Source organism: Cyprinodon tularosa, unplaced genomic scaffold (assembly GCF_016077235.1).
Source record: "Cyprinodon tularosa strain WSP-4 unplaced genomic scaffold, ASM1607723v1 ctg387, whole genome shotgun sequence".
NCBI lineage: Eukaryota > Metazoa > Chordata > Actinopteri > Cyprinodontiformes > Cyprinodontidae > Cyprinodon > Cyprinodon tularosa.
Genome location: NW_024039104.1, coordinates 302,158 through 315,875, shown reverse-complemented (window position 1 = coordinate 315,875; position 13,718 = coordinate 302,158). Strand labels below are relative to the sequence as shown.

The 13,718-nt window shown below is 37.3% G+C and overlaps 1 long non-coding RNA gene across 1 annotated transcript; it reads right to left on the bottom strand.

Moving 5' to 3' along the window:
* Positions 1-422: 422 nt before the first annotated feature.
* LOC119791324 lies at positions 423-7,946 on the bottom strand. Its single transcript, XR_005281840.1, has 3 exons — positions 7,845-7,946; positions 1,008-1,154; positions 423-912 (listed from the first exon to the last, which is right to left on the bottom strand). It is a non-coding gene; the product is annotated as an uncharacterized LOC119791324 (long non-coding RNA).
* Between the last annotated feature and the right edge of the window lie 5,772 nt (positions 7,947-13,718).

Below are 13,718 nucleotides of genomic sequence, written 5' to 3'. Positions count from 1 at the left end.
AGCCTTTAGAGGCAGCTTGGTGGTATTCCAGGCTAAGTGCTTGAAGTAACGCATGTCATTGTGTGAGTTGTAGAACACAGCAGTTCCCGACCGGCCGACTTATGCTGATTTTGACTAAACTGAGAAAGTAATGGATCAGTAAGTGATAGTGATGTGATTTCATTCTTCCAAACATTTCAGCAACACATTCATTACTAAACAACTCATTCATTGTCAGGATGGGTGGAGGTTTTGGAGGACCCAAATGCAGAGACGGAAGCTGAAGTGGTCTCTTGCAGTTTTAATAAATCAAAAATTGGAAACTGAAGCAAAAATCCAAAAATAACAAATACAGAATATCAAAATCTAGGAGATATCAGGGAAATCACGCATGAGGGGCCAGGAAAAGATGAGGAACCAGCAAACACTGAATAAAAAGGAGGTGTATAAATGGGAGACTGAACAAAGGCCAGACTAATCAGCAGATTGGGAGCAGGTGTGGACAGAGGAATCAAGAAGGGAGCTAGGAGAAGGAGACTGTCATGATTGGTACTAGATTCTAGCCCAAATGTAGAACACCAAGGAGACAGAGGAAAAAGTTAACAGTTTATTTGAGAAACCACAGGCAGGGATCAGATGCAGGAAACAGATCAGGGGCTGGTCACACGGGGTTTTACTGTTCAGTGGTTCAGGCTGAGCGTCTGAGGGAGGGTACTGGTTGGATCCAGACTGAGGATTCAGCAGAGAGCTTAGCAGCAGCACAGCTTGGCTTCAGACTTGTGAGGTTAAGACCTTGAGTAGATCTCCAAGTTCTCTCCTGAGAACTGGCAGACAGATGCAGACGGTAGATCTTCAGGTTTGGCTTATCAGAGCAGGCAGGCTGGTTTCCAAACATGAGCTCCACCAGAGCTCCAGTTTACAGTCAGGATCTTCCTAGAAGAACAGAGAGGACAAAACTGATCAGGATCAGGTTCAAGGTTTCAGGAGAGTCAGAGAGTCAGGCAGACTGGTTGGCTCAGGTTGGCTACCGTGACTTATTCAACACTCTGGCACTGAAGGGAAGTCAGGCTGCTGCTTATATAGTTGGTCTCCTGATGGGATGATCAGCCTCAGGTGTGCAGGTGGCTTCAGCTCAGGAGACCCAGGGCGCCCTCTGCTGGAGAAAGGTGGCAGATCTCCAGATCCCAACAGAGACGACACAAGAGGGCAACAGAGGGTAAACAAGAAATACATAACCAAATACAACAAGAATGACACAAAAGGGAAATGAACTAGAAAACTAGAAAACTCAGAAAGACATGAGTCAAAGTATAATGGAAAACTCAAAAAGAAAACCTAGACAGAACCAAAAAGTGCAGAGTTATGACAATCATGATTGACCCAGTAGTGTTGGGTTAGTCCGACACATTCATGACTGACCCAACACTATTGGTGGCCAGTGCTGCAAGTAAAAGCTATTAGTGTTTTATATATACACTCACCGACCACTTTATTAGGTACCCCATGCTAGTAACGGGTTGGACCCCCTTTTGCCTTCAGAACTGCCTCAATTTTTCGTGGCATAGATTCAACAAGGTGCTGGAAGCATTCCTCAGGGAGTTTGGTCCATATTGACATGATGGCATCACACAGTTGCCGCAGATTTGTCGGCTGCACCTCCATGATGCGAATCTCCCGTTCCACCACATCCCAAAGATGCTCTTTTGGATTGAGATCTGGTGACTGTGGAGGCCATTTGAGTACAGTGAACTCATTGTCATGTTCAAGAAACCAGTCTGAGATGATTCCAGCTTTATGACATAGCGCATTATCCTGCTGAAAGTAGCTATCAGAAGTTGGGTACATTGTGGTCATAAAGGGATGGACATGGTCAGCAACAATACTCAGGTAGGCTGTGGCATTGCAACGATGCTCAATTGGTACCAAGGGGCCCAAAGAGTGCCAAGAAAATATTCCCCACACCATGACACCACCACCACCAGCCTGAACCTTTGATACAAGGCAGGATGGATCCATGCTTTCATGTTGTAGACGCCAAATTCTTACCCTACCATCCGAATGTCGCAGCAGAAATCGAGACTCATCAGACCAGGCAACGTTTTTCCAATCTTCTATTGTCCAATTTCGATGAGCTTGTGCAAATTGTAGCCTCAGTTTCCTGTTCTTAGCTGAAAGGAGTGGCACCCGGTGTGGTCTTCTGCTGCTGTAGCCCATCTGCCTCAAAGTTCGACGTACTGTGCGTTCAGAGATGCTCTTCTGCCCACCTTGGTTGTAACGGGTGGTTATTTGAGTCACTGTTGCCCTTCTATCAGCTCGAACCAGTCTGACCATTCTCCTCTGACCTCTGGCATCAACAAGGCATTCCCGCCCACAGAACTGCCGCTCACTGGATGTTTTTTCTTTTTCGGACCATTCTCTGTAAACCCTAGAGATGGTTGTGCGTGAAAATCCCAGTAGATCAGCAGTTTCTGAAATACTCAGAGCCACTCAAATCACCTTTCTTCCCTATACTGATGCTTGGTTTGAACTGCAGGAGATTGTCTTGACGATGTCTACATGCCTAAATGCACTGAGTTGCCGCCATGTGATTGGCTGCTTAGAAATTAAGTGTTAACGAGCAGTTGGACAGGCGTACCTAATAAAGTGGCCGGTGAGTGTATTTATAAATATATATGTATGTATGTATGTATATATGTATGTATATATATATATATATATATATATATATATATATATATATATATATATATATATATATATATATATATATATATATATATATATGGATATTGTATCCTTTTGATAAATTCATTAAATACTTAATTAATTTAAATTAAGAATTCTTTATTTGATAATTTAGCTTTAAGCTGTATTTAAAGATCCAATTACACAGAAAGTCATCCTGATGTATTAAGGTTTTATATCAGAAGATGTAACTGCATAGTTAATTTGTCTTGTAAGTAGTTACTTTGATTTAGCGGTCATTAAGTCACTAATACAGTTACTTTTTGGGAAAAGTAATTCTATCAAGTTATCTTTGAAGAAAGTAAGTAGGTATCTAGAGCGATTAAAGCACCAGCTTCAGCTTGTGGTTGGTGCATTAATGAAAACAAAAGTTGTTCAGTGTAGAGTAAGGAGAGGCCTAGAGGAGTAGAGGTTTGTGGAGCTGAAAGCGTTACTAGAAAAGCAGAAAAAGTTAGCTAGTAGGACTCAGTAGGATAAGAATGTTGAAGCAAACAAATGTAAGACATAATTCTGAAGGAAACTTAATTTTTTGTACTTTTTTATTCTGCTTCATTACTGTACTGCTTCATTTGTACTGTTTCATTAAGGCTGCCATAGAGTTGGAATGAGAAAAAACTTTAGCTAACGAGAAACACAAAGTAACCACCATGGGTATAACTTAATAAGGATCTTACAGTATTTCTAAATAAACCAAGTTACAAAACAAGAAACCAAACGCAAAGTATGAAGAAATAGAACCACACCTCATGAACAATAAAGAAAAAATAAACTGAATAATGCAAGACCAATATTTCAATGGAAATTATTAAAACCCAAATACCTCAGGGTGTGAGATGTCTAGAAATACACACAGACTGCTATTAGACTGTTGTTAGCAGCACAAACTGTGGCGATTACTAGTACTATGTATATTTAAGCCAGTGACAATCTTCAACGTTGTGAATTTTTTTCTCTTCAGAATAATAAAATTCTGTTTTTTCAATAAATCTGCTGTCTCACAAATGCAGTGTTGCTGATCTCTGCTTTACAGGTGATTGTAGGATTATGATAACTCACTGCACAACTGCCTAGAGGGAAAAAAAACAAAACACTTTGTTCTCACATTATCTTCCCAAGTTTTAAGTATTTTTACAAATACCATGTGTACAACAATATTGTCATTACTCCACTTTGTGTTTTTGACTAATTACAGATTATTGTAAAAAGCAAAAAACGAAACACTTGTAGCAGGAGTAAAAACATTCTTTGTTAATAGTCGAATTGATTACAACGCCATGTATACCTTTTTTTTCTCTGCAACCCAATCATTATGCTCTTTGATTTGTTCCCGCATGCTCCGAAAAATCAATTCTCCAAGGACTAACAAAGTAGGAGGCCCAAAGAGACAGAGAAACATTAAAAGGGTGCTTCTGTTTCTGGACAAGATATAATGTTTCCTTACAAAGTTCTAACACTACAGAAAAAAACTAACTGAAGGCTAATTGGAGATATTTCTCTTTTTTTCTTTGTTTGTCTATAAAATCAAAAAGAACAGAACTGGAGCCTAAAGATATAACTAACAGTGGTCAGGCTTACAAAATACAAAGCGTTGAACTAGATGATGAAGATAAGGTCTTTAAGCAAACATTTTGACAAGACCACTTCAAAACCATTTTAAAAATATACAGAGGTGGACTTGCTGGTGTGCTTTCGATTCCCATCCTCCTTTAGAATATAACTGCTTTTAAGCTTATGATGACAAAGTGATGGCGCAACATTTCTCCCTCTGGATATCAGGAGGCAAAATGTATGCTCTCATCAGTTACAGCAAGTTACCCAAGTTCTGTGAAAAATAAACAGTGCACAAACATCTTATTGCTGCCAAAATGTTTTATAGTCAGTTAGATGTTTGTTTTTTTTTTTTGTTTTTTTTTGTTTCCTTTTTTTCTGAAAAGCTGTAGTTTTGCACCAAAAATTGACCAGACTGTGTTTTAGTTGGGGTTTGTGTGTGCTGCAACTGTTTTTGTGCATCCACGATTCTGAACATGGCAGAACATTATTCAAATTGTAACAACAAATTAGAGCCTTTTAGGTTTTTTGTATTTCTAATATATATATTGTATTTCTAAGGTATATAGAGCAATGATTATGCAAGTTTGTTTTATTATTATAATTTTCTTTCATTCATTTTTTATGTACGTGTGTGAACTACATGTGATGTTCTAGAAAAAGTGATATAATGTAAACACATTTTTTTTTCTTATCTATTATATGTGAATAGATAGAAATGAAACACGATTTAAACAAGTTTGAATTTCAGCAATAGTTTTTTTTAGCTCTTTTTTTTTTTGGTACTGGCATTGCATCACAGAGCGCACAGCTCAATCAGGCTGTGGAAAGTAGAATGGATGAATTTCTTTCCTCCTGAATGCCTGAGGAGAATGAAAGGTGCCAGTTTGAGTCTCAGATCTTTACATCCTCCTCCAGAGCTGTTCTTTCCCTCACAATAAACTGTCCTTTTTATGCATTTTAAGTTCACCCACTTATAATCTGGATGAGATAGCTCCCTCTCCATAGCTCTAAGCGGTATAACTCTTCTATGCCTTGCTTTATCTCCATGTTCCTACAAGCCAGCTTGAATGGTGAAACCATTATCTCTGGGCTCACAAAGGAGCCAGACGTCCACGTTCAAGATGTTCTATACATGATATATTGATCAATTCACAGAGACTAATAGCATTGTAATGAATGGAGAAGGGGGCTGAGTTAATGTCTCCTGGGTTCATGCAAACTGCAAACTGCAAATGAAGCATTCAGTGACACAAAATCTCTGGTCCCCTGAATTACAATTAGACCCAAGCCTGAATAAAAGTCAAGGAGTTGTTGCTGAGTTGCAGTGTAATTTACTGCTGAGTCCTATGACAGCGCCAAAATAAAAGAAAGGAAAAAAAGGCTGTAGTTAGTCAAGATGGAGATGTCGAGGCCAACATTTTTTTTTTTAAACAGCTTTTGCTGTTTTTTGACTAGTACTCACTTCATAATTTGAGTGTTACATACAATTAAGGTGTTTTTTTTTGTTTGTTTGTTTTACATTTTATTTTCATTTTTAAAATTGGATAATGTATTTTATTTATTTTATCAAAAACAAATCCTATTTGTCCATCGGCCAGCCATTTTTACACTATATAGTTTAGAAATTGCCTTAAGAGAAAACAGGCCAAGGAAACCTTTAAATAGAACAATAGAACAAATAGAACAATACAAATAATTCGTAAAATTCCAAATTATTTAAATTGTGTTAAATTTAAACAGCTGCAATATCAGATGAATACTAGCAAATGTTTTTAATTATATTTGTGTTTTATTTTACTAAAATGAAAAAAAATCATAAATTACATTGCTTGATTAGGTTCTGCTGATTGTGATTTATTTTGAAAAAACTTTAGAGACACGAGAAAAAATAGGCTATAGAATATATGTTTTAATGGGAAATCAGTTTTTAAAATAGAGGGGATATTGTCGATTACAGTGCCTATAAAAGGCATGACCTATTTGGCAGAATGATCAATGCTAACAAACACTTTCAAAGATTAGTAAAAAAAAAAAATCACAGTTATAGAAATCAATGTAGTTTAATATGACAAGTTTGTTAAGCTAGACACAACCTTTAATTTTAACTTCAATAAAATGCATAACCACTAATCATGTAAAAGGGAGCATTAAAATAAACCCCAGTTAGTAATCAGATTAACTTTTTAAGTTTTTGGACACATAACAATTAATGAGAATATTGAGCAGTCAATTCTATTCAAAAGTTTTTGGATTTCTGTATTTATATATGTTGTAATTTGTCCTTTTTTAAGTAAAATTTGATACTTTCTTTTAGGAAATAATACGCTATTTCAACAACAAAAATGCTAGTAATAGAAATAAACTTAAATGTCAGATACTGTGGTATTAAAATCACAAGACTGTATGCTGCTGCCAGTCTGTTTTTATCTTCATTGTTCATAGCAGATCTTTATTTAATTGTTTTTTACGTAATGTTTCATTGTTCTGTTTAAATTTGATGTTCATGAGCAAAAAAGTTGACTAAAGAAACAAGAAAACTGTCAACAGCATGATTTATTCAGACCAAAAGCTCTATTAATAAAAAAAGCATTGTAATACTCAGCAACTGCCTACTAATCTGATTGTAATACATTATTACGCCTGTCATTTGTTTTGTTGGTATCAGTACAATGATATCCAATGTGGATACAACCCTGAGGATATATATTCCTGACACTTGCAGCAGATAAAAAATCCACATTAGCCCATATGTAACTCCACTGTCATTCAAATAATTTTTTTTCAACAGCAGCCAGAACCCTTTATTCTTTTTTTCTTCTCTTTTTTTTTATGAATAATGCTAAGTATATTACTCACTGACAACAATGCCTCCCATTTCAATTTATGTTCCAGCAACCTCGCAGCATGGGAGTCAATTTGTATCTGCCTGTGCAGGCTCTCACGTATAAGTTCAGAAGCAAGAAGGAGGGGATCTGTAGGCATTTGATATGCTTGGATTTAGTGCATAAGACAATAGGGGCCTCCGGAGTAATGTGTGATTTTCTTTTCCTTTCAGAGGCCCCTGGAGTAATGTTATGAGATTTTCCTTTTCTTCTTTTTGGAAACCACTCGCAGCAAAGCCCACCTACAGTTTGATGTGTGAACACGCCTTTTTTTTTTTTTTTTATCCACTGCTATTCATTGAGTGGGAGAACTTAACAAAGATGACTTTTGACAACCCAGGAAATCTAGCAGCAGCTGTCACAGCTTTTCACAAGGAAAAAAAAAGCTCTCATAGATACGGAAGCAGCCTACACAGTCAGCGCTCCTCACATTTTCACCTTCCACTTAGGCAACACACACATAAAGTAAATCATGGAAGCCCTGGTCTGCACACCCTCTTCTTCTGCTCAGCAACTTTTGCTGACGCTCTACTAGGAAAAGAAGGTTTAAAAGACAGGCGGGGGGGGGGGGGATAAAAAGAAAGAGAGATGGAGGAAGGGGGCTGAGGTGGACAGAAGTGACATAGATGGGGGGGGGGGGGGGGGGGGGGGGGTTAGCTAAAAGGATTAAATAGTGAATTAGCTCACGTTTCCGAGGGTTCACTTTGCTGATCTGGTGAGCATTTCAGTCAGAGGACCTTTATCCGATCCCTTCACTCTTCTTCCAGCATCCATCCCACCCTCCACTTCTCTACTCTATTTTTCTGTCTCAATAGGTCAGTAGAATTAGAGCAAGTCTTGGCAGTCACTGCGGGTGACACTTCACGGGTTCACTAAGGGCACTGCTGCTCCTTTTCCAGGGGCCTGAGGTCGGAGAGCCGATGAGGTCTCTGTGTGGTTCAAGCAAAACAATGGCTTCCCGACAAAACACCGCTTGGGGTTTCTGGCTTGTGAAAATGTGTGTTGTTCATGGGGCCTGATGCTCCTTGAATACATTTGTTAAATCCCATGTGTTCGGCGAACTCTTGGCAGAAAAAAGGCATGCTACTGGAGAAAAAACTAAGTCTGAGTCTAAAACAAAAAAATCAACACTAATTTATGGTTATTCTTCCTTGCAATTCAAACTTTAATGCCTTTTTGGCCACCAAAAAAACTCCTCTCTTCTTCCCCTCCTTTCTGATACATCGATCCTACTACTTCTCCCCTCTTCCCTCGCTTTCTTCTATTTCTGCCAAGCAAAGATAATCAGGTTTATGTAAAGTATGTGTGCTCTTTTGACAGTTGGCAATACCTCATTAATTCAATCACACCAAGCACCATTGTTCTCAAAGTGTTTGAAATGCGTACCAGGAAGGGGGGCCTTTTTAAATCCCGTCAATCAACGTTAACATTTTTCTAGCTGTTGCCATGGCTGAGGCCAGAGTTCATGAAAACACAGAATATGAGCAGACAAAGCAAGAATAAAGACTTATTTGAGATTGACCCATTTAAAAGGACATCTACCATGCACAAAAACACGGGAACCAAATGTAGACAAGTTTGGACACTATGGCTTGCCTGAGAGGGGGTGAGAGAAAAGAACATTTGGAAACCAAACAGGCACCATGAAAAGTTGACCTGGGGGGGGCTCTGGGAAAAAAAAAAAAAGAAAAAGATGAATCGCCTTCCGGAAGGCCGAGCTTTTCTTTTTTCATGGCATGTTCTAAAATGGGACAATGCATTACAACACATAACTCTAATAGTTCTCCTTTGCTGTAATGCTCTGCTGGAATGCTAATATTACATCAGGAAGATAAAAACAAATATAATATGGTTGCTCCAATGCCAAACACAACCAAAACTGTAAATGTGTTTTATTAGAATGGGTTTTAATTTATACAGAGTAGTGCTGTATTGTCTTAGTGCAACCAAAATGATGCTTGGCTCATTTTTTTTTCTTTTTACAAATAAAACATGTTATCTGTGCAGTCACTCCTTTCACTTTAATATTCCTTAAAATCCAGGGCAAACAATGCTCCTTATAATATGACCAAGTTAGTAAATACGTTCCATCTGTAAGTAAAAGTAATATCAAATTAATAAAGAAAGCCATTCAGTAAATGACATCGGAGGTCTTTTGATAAATAAATAGTACCACAAACTAAAAGAATGTGCTCTGGTCAAGTGAGATCAATATGTTGTTATTTCTGCTTAAATTAAAATCAAATTAACTAACACTGTATATCATGCATATTTAGTATGTAGCCAACAACTTTGGAAAAAGGATGCATTTACCTATGTACAATTTATATCATGCACTCACATTTACACATCCTATAGAAAAAAGACCCATAATAGAGCAAACAGAAATGGCCAGGTCTGCCCTCTAGTTGCCAAAAAGTCAGTTACAAAGTTAGAAAACAGAAATACAGAACACATTTTACTGACCACATTTATACACTGGCATATGTGCAGTTGCAGGTCACATTTATTAAATATTAAAAATAGAGGGTTTAAAAACAAGTTTATAAAAACAGTCAAACAGGGATATCCTTAACCCACCCTCCATTATAATTTAGGCTATGATTTTATAGTTTGTTGGTTCTTATTTAATGTGGGAACCCTGCTCATCATATTTAAAAAGAAGGTCAATCTAGTAACTCCCAAGGATCCCAATGTCCCCTTTTGTGTCTATTACATTCTAATCTTCTGTGAGAATGTGCAAAGGAAGAGTGAGAAGCAGGAAGATTAAGCCATTGAAGCACTGGGTGGGTGATTCCTACGCACCACTGATTCCTTTCAGGCCAATTTAAACACTGTTTGTTTATTAGTGCCCTGTGCTCTGCATTAGCAGCCTAGCTTATCGCTTCACACACACAGAGTGCCACAATACAGAGCCGTTCAAAGCTCTAATATGGCTGTGTGTGTACACGGTGTGTAGGAGCTGAGTCGTTCACATAGCTGGTCTGACTTTGTTTAAGTGGAGAAAGACCATGTGAGACACGACTTATTGGACATTGATGCTCTTATGCTTTGTGTAAACATGCTCAGCACACCCGGTTACTACAAGACACATGGCACTGACTAAAGACTTGAAGGTGCACAGAGGAGATTTGGCTTAACTAATCTCTCCTGGCTGTTTAACGTATGCACAGACGTATCACCTGCTCCTGCTTTTGTTTGAGAAATGCCTATGCAAACCATGTGTTATCTTATCATTATAATCCCTTTTTTCTCCCTTTGACCCATACCGATTATATGTTGAAATTGTCCCTCTGCTACAGGTTTTGCTTTTCGTTCAGTATCTTTAGCAATTTTTAAAATTCTTTCCTGATTTGCCTTTTTTAAAGGAATCTTTTTTTTTTATTAATTAGAAATATAGTGATGGTATAAAAATAAAGGAAAGGGGCTTCTGCGGATTATCTCCTTGGGTCTGACCACTTTAAGGCAGTGTTGTATATGGATATGGCTTGTTGTATATTAATTATCTACTATGTCAGGTAAAAGAATCTTCTACAATATTTTATATCAACACATACATGCAGACCTTTTTACCTCAGATTTTGTTTCTTTAGAGATTCTTGGGGCGGGAAGGGGAAACAGGAAGACATCAAGTTTGAAATTTGAGCATAAAATTTAATCTATATTCATATTTTTACATATTGTATGTTGTATTTGTTTGTGCTAAGCATAGATTATGCAAGTTTCATGCAAAATGCATTGGCATGATTATATTTGGTTAATAAAGTGAATTCCCCCCAATTAAAACATTTAATTTCATGCATATTTTGTTTTACTGTATTGCTCAAATATTTAACCTTGTTCTTGAGTAATATGAGCATCCCTTCAAATTAAGCAAGGATAAAAAAAAAGTAATTGGCTAAAATTTTTGTTTTTCTTTAAGCATCATAGTCACATTTTGGATAATGACATAGGCATTTTTTATCAATTCAGACTATCCCAACATGTCTTGATGGTTAATCAAATTCTTTTTGGCTGTTCAAAAGCTATTCGACTGCTCTCAACAATTCTCTTGCATTATGCATTATTGTGCTGTTTGAACACCAATGAAATTAACTGATTAGCTACAGAATTTACATTAAGAGGGAAGTGTTTGCTTTTTTTGTATAAACATATGGTAGAATATATGCTCTCTTATGGCAGCAGTTGTGAGCAGAACTTTTTTATTTTGATAATCATAAAAGTAAAAGGGCTATGTTCAATATAATACAACTGTACAATTTACAATCATTGATAAAGCTGCTTTAGTGACTATGCACTCTGGTCATTACTCACTTTTTCCTTTGGAAAAAAAATAAACAGCTGCACAGTGTATTAATAAAAATATTTACACTTAATTTATTAGTATTAGAAAATTATACAGATATATTTTTTATACACAATGTAAATTTCACAGATCATTCAGTGCAGGTAGTTGCCTCCAAAATACTGTCTTAGTGACCTCATTCTCTTTGATAAGTGTAGTTTCTTAGTCATTTGCACATCACTGTGTCAATATTTCTTTAATTTTCAAAGGAAATATGAATAACAGCTATTTTACCCAGGAGAAAATTAGATATAATTAGAAAATACTGAAGTAAAATCAAAGCAAATAAGCATGTCTTAAAGACATTTACCTGCTTGTTACGTGCATGTACTAATCTCTTTATTCTGTCTCATATGGTATCTGACAAAAACAAAAATAGCTCAAGCAATGTCAGGCAAACATATTCAGGCCTTTTTTTCCCCATGCTATAAATTTGAACTCCATTTTGGAAAGAAATAAGCATAGGCCAGAGCTTGTATTATTTGTGTCACAAGCCATCTCCACCACCGCATCTGAGAGATCTTCATTGTGTGAGTGAAGACAACATCCATCAAAGTAGCATGAAAATAATTTGCCAGCTTTATTCAATTTACATACGTCTTTGCCCCCCTCTGTGCTCTACCTCCAAAACTCACTCAGATGAGACGCCAAGAGATTGTTATCTTGCCTTGCCTTTGTATGAAAATCAAATTGGGAATTGCTTTTTCCCTGATTCACTTCCATGCAAACAAAGAGGTTGTTTTCTTATTTTCATGTAAATGTCTTTTTTATAGGAGGCGACAAGTGTAATCAATCTTCCTCAAGACAAGGTAGGAGGGCCTGCCGAGGGGGGATTATTGGTGCTTAGTAGCCTGGGGATCATAAAACAAGGAAATTGAAAGTGATATTTAATTGACACTGCCATTTCCACTGCAAGCCGATGTCTCGTTCCCTCCCGTTTCTATGTCTCTACCGCATGCCAGGCCATTTCGCCTGCTCCAGGTGAAGCATGGGAGGAAAAGAGAAAATTTCCTTTCAAAGCCTTCTCCAGAACCCAAAAAGTGAACTGTCAATCATGGAACACAGCGGTGTGAAGTGGACAAGAAAAGGAAAGTTTTATGCTGACAAAAATAGATTTCAAAATGTCACCTCATCAGATTGCTTCACTATACTCTACTGGAGTGGAACATGGTCGACATTGTTTGTCTGATTAAAATGATGCACCTGTTTTATTTTGTTTAGCTGTGCACAATAACAAACACAAGAAGTCTTACTCACATGCTATCCTTGTATCAAAATCTCTCATCTCAGATTCAGAATCAAATGTTGATGCTTTAATGCTCTAGATAAACAATTTCACCCCATCTGAAAATGTCGCCTCCTACCATTAAATTTAGCAGATAATTACCTCGTGAAACAATCAGCCATCATCCAAGTATAACTCAATGACTCTCTTATCTCTGACAGGAAAAAAGAGGGAGACAGTCAAGTGGAATCACTGCCTGAGAAAGTGTAGCTGAAATGGAAAGTGACACTGTCTAATTAGAGTCTCCTAATGAGATCAGGAGGTGTCTTGGTCCAGTTTTCTGTTAAAACATGGAAAGGCTTTCCTTTCTGACCCTATATGACATCTTCTATAGCCTGACTTGTGGCTGTAAGGTCATCCCACAATTAAAATGTATCAACATGCAGCATTTTCCCATAACTGTTTCAAAATTCAATCTGCCCAAAACTCTTTTTTCAGCAGGGATAAGCTAAAGTTAACTGGTCACAGGTGCAGCTCTTTAGAAAATTTGAGAGCGAGGTTAGGTTTGAAACTGCTTCAGCTCTGCCCATGTTTCCACAGAAAGCACCACCTGTAAAGTGTGAACATTTATCATGTTCACACTTAGAGTGATGGTCACAGTTACAGCTGTAGTCTATAAGAACTGCCTATTAAAAAACGCATTGGACTTAGCAGTGGATATCGTGTGCAGACAAAGCTTTTGCTTTGGGAGCAAACTACAGTTTTGTGTTAATCCAAGACAAATTGGTGACTTTACTTCAACGAGACTTGATAACTATGAGACAGATTAAAACTGAAGAGTGAAATTTTCATTTGACAAATAAATTCATGAGGATTGATCATTGGGCCAAAGTTATCTAAGGATGTTTATTTAACTTAACCTGTTGTATTGGCAATGTTTAAGAGGCTTCTATGGAGTTTGAAATATGGGCCTAGAAAGTAAGGTATAGGC